This window comes from Gekko japonicus, unplaced genomic scaffold (genome assembly GCF_001447785.1).
Source record: "Gekko japonicus isolate JY-2015 unplaced genomic scaffold, Gekko_japonicus_V1.1 scaffold2465, whole genome shotgun sequence".
Classification (NCBI taxonomy): domain Eukaryota; kingdom Metazoa; phylum Chordata; class Lepidosauria; order Squamata; family Gekkonidae; genus Gekko; species Gekko japonicus.
Window position 1 is genome coordinate 164,743 of NW_015159787.1, and position 10,275 is coordinate 175,017.

The following is a 10,275-nucleotide window of genomic DNA, read 5'->3' on the forward strand; positions in this document are numbered from 1 at the left end:
TTCTTCTTCTTCTTCTTCTTCTTCTTCTTCTTCTTCTTCTTCTTCTTCTTCTTCTTCTTCTTCTTCTTCTTCTTCTTCTTCTTCTTCTTCTTCTCTTGGCATTTCCCCATGTGTTTTCCTTGTAGGAGAGGAAAGCTTATACCCAGAATTAAACCTTGTTGGTCTTAAAGGTGCCACTGAACTCTTACTTTGTTCCATAGTTTGTGGAAGTCCAGGAGACTGGGAGAAGTTCTTAACGTTGTGGGGAAGGCCATTCCATAAGGCAGGGGCCATGACAGAGGAAGCACTGTTGTCTATCACGTGGTAATTTTGCCTTTTTCAAGCTTGGCCGCTTAGTCAGGAGGGAAGAAAGGACTTTTAAGACATTAACAAATCGTTTGCTTGCTCGGGGATTTTCTGCCCTCAGCTCGGTTCCTATTCTGCCTTGGAGAGGTCAGGGTGTACCGGCACTCAACAGGTTCCAGCCAGGAGATGACAGCTCCTTTCTGAATTGAGGCCTTCGGAGCCAAGTCTGGGTGCCTTGCCTCTTTGATCCTCCGTGCAGGCTTAATCGCGCTAATGTGCTGTCTAATTATGGTAAACACTGCACACATTTACATATTATCCCGATGAAAAATGTATGCCGCGCTCCGCTTCTCTCCTGGCCTTCTTGCGCATTAGAGCTCGCCACGCTGAGACACCCTCTGGCATGAACCCGAGGCGTAATATCATTCCATTAACTGAAATGGAAACTCCTGTATATGATCTCCTGGCAGTCTGAGACTGATAAAGGCTGAACTCTCCCATGTCAAGTGGAAATTATGTCTTGCAGAACACATCTTTTCCTTTAGGAACGTCCGTGGGTTCGTGCAGGGTTGCCAGGTGTGCCCCCCCCCCCAACCACCAATAGGGGATAGGATTGCCGGATCCAGGGGTCCGTAGAAAAAGACGTGCAGGAGCTCATTAGCATAACTCATTAGCACAACTTATTTGCATAGGCCACCGGAAGTGTGTCAGAAGGCAACACCCACCGCTCAGGCTCCACTGGACTGTTTTGGATTGCTAGCTATTGGGGGGGGGGGACATGCAGATCTGTCCTTGCAGAGGAGGGAGAGCTTGTACCTGAAGAAAACTTGGTCTTAAAGGTGCCACTGGACTGTTTTGGACCGGGGGGGTGGGGGGGAGCTCTGCAACTTACCTGGCTGCTTCTTGCTCTGACTGAGGGCTGCTGAGAGCCGGGGGTGGGGCTTGTTGCATGTGCCCGCCCCCTGGGCTCTTTACTGCCGGAGCTTCGCTCCTGTGCACTCCTGCAGAAAATGACCCCTGGCCGGATCTATGTCGGGAAATTCCTGGAGATTTGGAGGTGGCACCTCGGGAGGACGGGGAGCTCAGTGGGGTACAGTGCCATAGGACCCCCCCTACAATGCATCTGTTTTCTCCAGGTGAACTGATCTCTGTACTCTGGAGATGTGGGAGATCCCCGGGCCCTTCCTGAAGGCTGATATCCCTCGTTTCATGTCTTTACAACAAGAACACTAGGATTTCCATAAATTTCCCACTGGGGACATGTGAAACTCCCTTATACGAGGTCAGACCACTGGTCTATTAAGCCTTGTCTATTCTCACAGGAGCGGCCGCTTGCAGAGATCTACGGTATCTCCTCCTGGTTGTGGAAAGTGCTGTCAAGTCACAGTTTGCCAGTTTGGTGTAGTGGTTAAGTGTGCGGACCCTAATCTGGGAGAACCGGGTTTGATTCCCCCACTCCTCCACTTGCACCTGGCTGGTGGGACCTTGGGTCAGTCACAAGCTCTGGCACAGCTGTCCTTGAAAAAGAGCAGTTTGTGTCAGAGTTCTCTCAGCCCCGCCCACCTCACAGGGTGTCTGTTGTGGGGAGGGGGAGGGAAAGGAGTTTGTAAGCCGCTCTGAGACTGCAAGTGAAGGGCGGGGCATAAATCCAATCTCTTCTCTTCTTCTTCTTCACAGCCTGCATAGGGCGACCTCGGAGGGTTTGCAAGGCAAGAGACGGACAGAGGTGGCTTGCCATTGCCTTCCTCTGTGTAGAGACCCTAGACTTCCCTGCTGGTCTCCCATCCAAGTACTAACCAGGGCCGACCCTGCTTAGCTTTTGAGATGCGATGAGATCAGGGTAGCCTGGGCCATCCCGGTCAGGACGCCATGCATTTTCTGATCATTTTAAGTGGGGAATAGAAGCCGGGACCTTTCTCACACAAATCAGATGCTCTACCGATCCGCTTCCTAGTAATGTCACAATTATGTGAATACAAGAAGCTGCCTTATACTGTTAATCCATGAGGCCAGTTGCCTGATGTTAGAATATCTACCCTGTTATAGTCTGGTTGCGAGAGCCTGTGGTCACGCCATTCTTCACGTTAAACTCTGCGGTGGAATTCTCTGTTTGTTTGCTATAACCTCTGAGAGTCTTTCTGTGTATTTCCGTAGGACACACTGAGTGAAGAGAGACTTTTGATGATGCCGTGCGGAGTTTCAACAGCGATTGAAATGAATGATTTCAATGACAGCACAAATACAGCTTATAAACGTTTTATTGCGTTAACGCCAAAGTTTGACGTTTGATTGCCACACCGTGGTATTCTGGGTCTACATCTCGGTTGCAACCTGTACACCGTGGTCCCTGGCTTTTGTTCAGCAAGCTGGTTCAATACCCAGCCTCTCCGGTTAACAGGATCAGATAGGAGGTGATGTGGAAGACCTCTGCCTGAGACCCGGGAAAGCTTGTCCCAGCTAGAGTGGAGGATACTGACTTTGATAGACCAGTAGTCTGATTCAGTATATAGCAGCACTCCCTCCCTCCCTCCCTCCTTCCTTCCTTCCTTCCTTCCTTCCTTCCTTCCTTCCTTCCTAAAATGTGTGTGTAAAAATTGTTAATCACCCAATCCCTGCTAATGCTCTGGGCAATGTACAACATTCATTACAACCAGTGTTCCCTCTAAGCTGCGCTAGTGTGAGCTAGCTCAGGGGTTTTTTTAGCCTCTGGCTCACACATTTTTGCCTTCGCTCAGAAAGCATGGCTCCGGAGCAAACTAATGTACGCAGTCGCCAGATCGCTCGCTCACAACTTTAATGCCCGGTAGCTCACAAAGTAGCATTCTTGTTCACAAGATTCCACAGCTTACAGGGAACATGGTGTAACATATCAAGATAAAACAGTTAAAACAGTAATAGCACATACTCGTCTCGTTGCTTTCATAACAACTTGCCGAAAGAGAAAAAATAAAACCTCAGCATTTTCTGCTCGGCGGTGGCAACCCTAGGTTTCAAACCGAGAATGGTCTTTCCCAATATCTGTTACCCAAGACCCTTGGAATGGAGATGTCGGGGATAGAACCTGGGACCTGTGCAACGTGGGTGGTCTACAATTGACTCAAAGCACCTCCACGAACCCCCCCCCGAGCTTCTTCCTGCTGTCACAAGTGAGACTTCAGGTGTGCTGTAGAGCAGACAGGTACTACTAAAAATCAGCAAATACCGTGCTACAGATGATTGCAAAGTAACTCAGGTAATTTTTATATATGCTTTATGCTTTTCACTTTTGAGGAAGCCTTGAGCTCACTAAGAGAGACTTTTTGCAGCGTTCATTGGTGAAATTTGGACAAATATTTTGGTATTTGGCAACCTTGTGCTTGGAAATATCTGTTGAACTCCTTGAGGAAGACACTGAAACAGGAGGATATCTGGACCTCTGCTGGAGGAAGACTGAGCACCAATTCAAAATAGATTTAAAGGAGTCCTCCCTCTTAAAACTTTTGTACAATGAAGGAGGACTGGTATTAATATAGGCGTTGTGCAATATCTTTTGTGATATATAAAAAGACAATGCTTAGATGTTTGGATATATGACTCTTTCTATGTGTTAATGAGAGCCAGGTTGGTGTAGTGGTTAGGAGCGCAGACTCTAATCTGGGAGAACCGGGTTTGATTGCCCACATCTCCACATGCAGCAGCTGGAGTGACCTTGAGTCAGTTACAAGTTCTCTCAGAGCTGTTCTCTCAAGAGCAGTCCTCGAAAGAGCTCTCTCAGCCCCACCTACCTCACAGAGAGCCAGTTTGGTGTAGTGGTTAAGTGCAGGGACTCTAATCTGGGAGAACCGGGTATGATTCCCCACTCCTCCACTTGCACCTGCTGGGTGACCTTGGGCAAGCCATAGTTCTGATCAGGGCTGTTCTTGAAAAAGAGCAGTCTATGTCAAGAGCTCTCTCAGCCCCACCTACCTCACAGGGTGTCTGTTGTGGGGAGGGGAAGGGAAAGGAGTCTGTAAGCCATACTGAGACACCTTCGGGTAGTGACGGGTGGGGTATAAACCCAATCTCTTCTTCTTCTTCTTTTACCTCACAGGGTGTCTGTTGTGTGGAGGGGAAGGGAAAGGAGTTTGTAAGCCACTCTGAGACACCTTTGGGTAATGAAGGGCAGGGTATAAATCCAATCCCTTCTTCTTCTTACCTCACAGGGTGTCTGTTGTGGGGAGGGGAAGGGAAAGGAGTTTGTAAGCCACTCTGAGACACCTTTGGGTAATGAAGGGCGGGGTATAAATCCAATCTCCTCCTCCTCCTCCACCTCCTCCTCCTCCTCTTCTTCTTCCTTCTCCATAATTTAATAGAAATATAGAAAAATAATATACACATCAAAATATATACAGAAAAATTACTTGAGTTACTTTGTAATCGTCTGTAGCACAGTATCTGCTGATTTTTGGTATTTCCTACTTACCGTGGGTCCTATTTTGGTTTTGTGTAGAGCAGACAGGTGGCGGAAGGGATGAGTGATGGACGCTTGGGTGGGGGTGGAACAGATGGGAGAAACCTTCACTGCCACGTGTCTTCCCTCTGCAGAACATCAGATGGTTCTGAAGGGGCCTATAGGTCCATGTTACGTGCCGTCAAGTTGTTTCCGATTTACGGTGACCCCATGAATCAATGACTTCCAGAACGGCCGATCGGTAAGAGCCTCGCTCAGGTCTTGCAAACCGAGGGCCACGGGTTGATCCGTTTCATGCTGGTAGATCAAGATGGGTAGTCGTGTGAGTCTGTCTGTAGCAGTAGAAAAGAGTTATAGAGTCCAGGAGCACCTTCGAGACTAACAAAATACGTGGCAGGGAGTGAGTTTTCGTAAGTCTGTGCTCACCTGAAGAAGCAAGCGGTGACTCATGAAAGCTCATCCCCTGCCACAAAGTTTTGTGAGTCTTTAAGGTGCTCCTGGACTCTTGAACTTTTACACTGAAGAAGTGAGCAGCGACTCACGAAACCTGCCACAGATTTTGTTAGTCTTTACGTGGTTAAGACGCTGAACTGCAGGCTGTAGAAGGTCGGTAGTTCAGCAGTTCGAGACCCGAGTGTGCCACATGACGGAGTGAGCTCCAGTCTCTAGTTCCAGCTCCTGCCAACCTAGCAGTTCGAAAGCAAGAAATTGCAAGTAGATAAATAGGTACCCCTTCAGTGGGAAGGTAACAGCGTTCTGTGCGCCTTGTTGTTTAGTCATGCCGGCCACATGACCACGGAAACGTCTTCGGACAGCGCTGGCTCTTCGGCTTGGAAACGGAGATGAGCACCGCAACCCTAGAGTCGGATTCGACTGGCTTTCGAGCAAGGGAACCTTTACCTTTACCTTTTACGGTGATACTGGACTCTTTTGCTCTTTTCTACTGAAGAAGTGAGCAGTGACTCACAAAAAGCTCATTCCCTTCCACAAGTTTTTGTTAGTCTTTAAGGTGCTCCTGGACTCTTACTGTCTTCTCCATTTCATGATGGACCTTCCTCTTTTCCTGCTGCCTTCAACTTTTCCTAGCGTTATTGTCTTCTCCAACGGCTTTCATTATGTGACCAACATATGATAGCCTCAAGCTGGTCATTCTAGTTTCTAAGGAGAGTTTGAGCTTTATCTGATGTAGAACTGACTGATTGGTCTTTTGCGCAGTCCAGCGTATCTGCAAAGCTCTACTCCAACACCACCTTTCCAATGAATCAACTTCCTTCCTTTCAGCTTTCTTCCTTGGCCAATACTATGGCATGAATCATCTTAATATTGGTTAGCAGCTAATCGTAAGGTGCTCCTTACGATTAATAGTCTTTTCTAGTTTCTTCAGCTCCTTTAAGGTAAAGGGTGGATATACACGTTTGAGCCTCATTCATTGAGCCTAGAATCCGACTCTAGGGATGTGGTGCTCATCTCAGTTTCCAAGCTGAAGAGCCAGTGCTGTCCAAAGACGTTTCCGTGGTCATGTGGCCGGCATGACTAAATTCTGAGGCGCACGGAACCCTGTTACCTTCCCACCAAAAAGGTACCTATTTATCTACTTGCAAATTCTTCGCTTTCGAACTGCTAGGCTGGCAGGAGCTGGGGCCAGAGACGGGACCTCGCTTCATCATGTGGTACTCGGGTCTCGAACTGCTGAACTACCGACCTTCCGGTCTGCAGTTCAGTGTCTTAACCACTTGAGCCACTGCAGCCCCCTAATGCCCTTGTATAAAGTCCCGATTTGGATTGGGACCCCACCTGCTTGGAGGCAGCTTGTACTGTCATTAGCATTTAAAGAAAAACGAAAGGAAGAAAGGGCATGTCCTTTAAAAATCTACCTTGCTTCCTTTAAAATGCTAATAGTAAAAGCATGGGGAGCTCAGTTCAGGTGTGAAAAACTGAGCCGAGGTTGAAGGGTGAAAACTCCTCTCTCCTGTTCCCGTGTGGCCCTGATCCAAATATATATATATAGCCAGGGTCTGGCATACCTGAGGGACCGCCTTTCCCCATATGTTTCCCCAAGGGCACTACGGTTGGGGACTCAACATCTCCTGGTAACCCCAGGCCCCAAAGATACCAAACTTGCTGCAACCAGCGCCAGGGCCTTTTCGGTGGCAGCTCCTACCTGGTGGAATGAGCTCCCGGAGGAGATCCAGGCCCTGCAGGACCTTGCACAGTTCCACAGGGCTTGTAAGACGGAGCTTTCCTGCCAGGCGTCTGAGTAGGAACTGCCACCACCACTGTACCATCACCGCACCACCACCACCAATTGGAGTGGGTACCGTCGGGGAGCAAATTGGCCCTGGGATGAAGAATGGATGGCAGTGTCGCCTGGACCTTACTTTGTTGTTCTGGGACCATCTTTACCAGAACCCCATCTTGTTATTAAGGACTTTAGTGACAACTAGAGTACCTGCACTTTATTGTATAAATGATTGTTTTATTCTGTTTTTAGTTGTTTTAATCTTGGCATACGTGCCTCATTTGTCAGCCGCCCTGAGCCCATTCTGGGGAGGGCGGGTTATAAATCCAATAATAAATAAAAATAAATAAGAATAAATGCTGCACACTTTCACTATTTTCCAGCACTGCCAAGAGGGACGGGCACTGAGGGTTACAGAATTCTGCATGTCAGGGCCCAGGGTTCTGGTGATTCTTCCACCTCATTTGCCAAGATCTAGAGGTGGAGATGCAGTACTTCACCAGATGTGAGCTATGTCATAAAATACAGCTTTATTTGTAAACAATGGCCATTCAACTACTTCTGCGTGATGGACTGGCTAGGTTTCCCAGTGAAGCAACAGTTAAAATCACGGAGTCTGCAGTCCTAGAGAGGCCTCTGTCCGCTGACTTGTGCCTTAAAGATCATTCCATCTGAATGTCTTCCCCCTGCTGAGAGGGTTTATTTCATCACTTCCTTTTTTCTTCCCCTTTGATTTTGCCTCCTCCTGTGAGTGTAGAGGTGGAAGGGTCTTTGTTCGGGGCCCACGGTGGCTCTCGACCCCGCGATCTTCCGTCTTTTTGTCTCTTTGGCTGTTATTTGCCAGGACTTAAAAAGCAAAATGAAGCCTTAGGTGTTTGAACGCATCCACGTAAATATTTTGCAGTCTCAACCGAAGGCTGTGCTCTCTCCTTATCTGGACAGTTGGACAGGCAGAGCCTGTTCCACAGAGGGAGACCATTAAATTGAGCCTCTCTTCTATGCAATTTGAGCTGAGCCTTGCTCTGGCTCGGTGGAACAGGCAATAGCTTCTAAAGAAGGCTGAAAGTGATATGATGGAGCCACGGCGAAAGTCCTTTCTTTTTTGTCCCTCGGTCAGCTCTGTTGAAACGGGTTTTGCAGATTTGTTGTTTGAAGCTCGACAAAAGCCCGGCAAACCCTGTGAACGGAGACGATAATGGGAAGAGACAGCGGGGTCTGTATCCTGCCATTGTCAAGTCTCTGGGGGTGGGAACGGCCTCCGTCCTTCGGTCATATCGGTGTGGGCTCATTTCACCTCTGCTTCTGCCCCATTTCTGGCTCTCTCCTTCTTTGAGGCTGCAACCCGGGTGAGGGGAGACACCACCACCGAAAGGACCCACATAATTTTCATAGGATGGTCCTTGGGCACCGGTTCGGTTGTTTTTCGGTCCTCCTCCAAACACTCCCTTTCTTCTGTCTCGTTTCCTATCAGTGTTTCGGGAGCGGCTGTCTGCTCTCCAGCCTCCTTACGGTAAAGTGAGACCCAGAAATTCGTTCTCCATTTGAAATTTCATCTCTGCTGCAGTTCTCACCCCCTCCCCCCGGTCCCACCCTGTTGCTACGCTTGGGGCTCTTTAGCTTGGAGAAACGATGGCTGAGGGGTGACATGATCGAGGTTTATAAGGTTATGCATGGGATAGAGCAGGTAGAGAAAGAAGTCCTTTTCTCCCTTTCGCACAAGACAAGGACTCGTGGGCACTCCGTGAAATTGCTGAGCAGTCGGGTTAAAACGGATCAAAGGAAGTCCTTCTTCACCCAAAGAGTGATGAACACGTGGAATTCACTGCCACAGGAAGTGGTGGCGGCTACAAGCCTGGACGGCTTCAAGAGGGAATTGGATAAGCATATGGAGCAGAGGTCCATCAGTGGCTATTAGCCACAAGGCATAGATAGGAACTCTCAGTCTGGGGCAAGTGATGCTCTGTATTCTTGGTGCTTGGCGGGGGCAACAGTGGGAGGGCTTCTAGTGTCCTGGCCCCACTGCTGGACCTCCTGATGGCACCTGGTGTTTTTGGCCACTGTGTGACAGAGTGTTGGATGGGATGGGCCATTGGCCTGATCCCACATTGGCTTCTCTTATGTTCTTACTCTTGAAACCTTTGTTTCTTTTTAAAAACACACACAGAGAGACAATCAGCTCTTATTTCTGGGGCAGCTGGGAAAATGTTTGGGAGTTGGGTTTAACACCTCCGTGTTGGCTTGCCAGCTCCATGCTGGGAAATTCCTGGAGATTTGGGAGGGGGTGGATTCTGGGGAGGGCAGGGTTTTCAGCTGGGTGTAATGCCTGACAGGCCACCCTCCCAAGCAGCCCTTTTCTCTTGAAGAAATTATCTCTGTTGCCTGAACATTGGTTATAATCCCAGGGGTTCTCCAGCCACTACCTGGAGGTTGGCAACCCAGCCTGTGGGTGTGGGTGCCAAAGGGAAAAGGTTGTTGTTTCTTCTCAGAGGTGAAGATTAAAATCATAGAGCTGTCCTTGAAAGGGCAGTTTCTGTCAAGAGCTCTCTCAGTCCCACCTACCTCGCAGGGTGTCTGTTGTGGGGAGGGGAAGGGGAAGGAGTCTGTAAGCCGCTCTGAGACTCCGAGTGTAGGGTGTAGGGGAGTTTCAAGGACAGCTCTGACAGAACTATGGCTTGCCCAAGGTCATCCAGCAGGTGCAAGTGGAGGAGTGGGGAATCAAGCCCGGTTCTCCCAGATTAGAGTCCGCGCACCTAACCACTACACCAAATTTGAGTCTGAGCAGAGAAGTAATTTGTGTGTGTGGGGTGGGGTGGGGGGAGGTTCAGTTGAGAGCATCCTTTAGTGAAAATCCTTTCCAAGAAGTCCGAAGGAGATTGAGACTGGGAAGGGCAGCCGTGAAGGAACCAGAAAAAGATTCTTAATACCATAGTATTCCCCATTACGATGGGTGGGCGTGAACGTTGGGCAACAGGAAAAAAAGTTGGCGTGAAGAAAGTTCATTCATTTGAAATGTGGTGTTGGAGGAGAGCTTTATGGATACCATGGACCACGAAAATGACAAATAAGTGGGTTATTTATTTATTATTTGTATTTATAGCCCGCCCATCCCGCAAGCGCGCTCAGGGCAGGTAACATCATAAAAACGGTACAATAAATACGATTAAAATTAAACAAGTTAGTCATTGAAACAGTAATAAACATTAAAACCCAATCACACTTCTGACAGTCACTGGTTGTACGATTCAATTCAATTCAATTTATTACAGGTCTATATGACCGAAGTCTTGACCAAAGGGGGATAAAATAGGCACATAAAATAGAC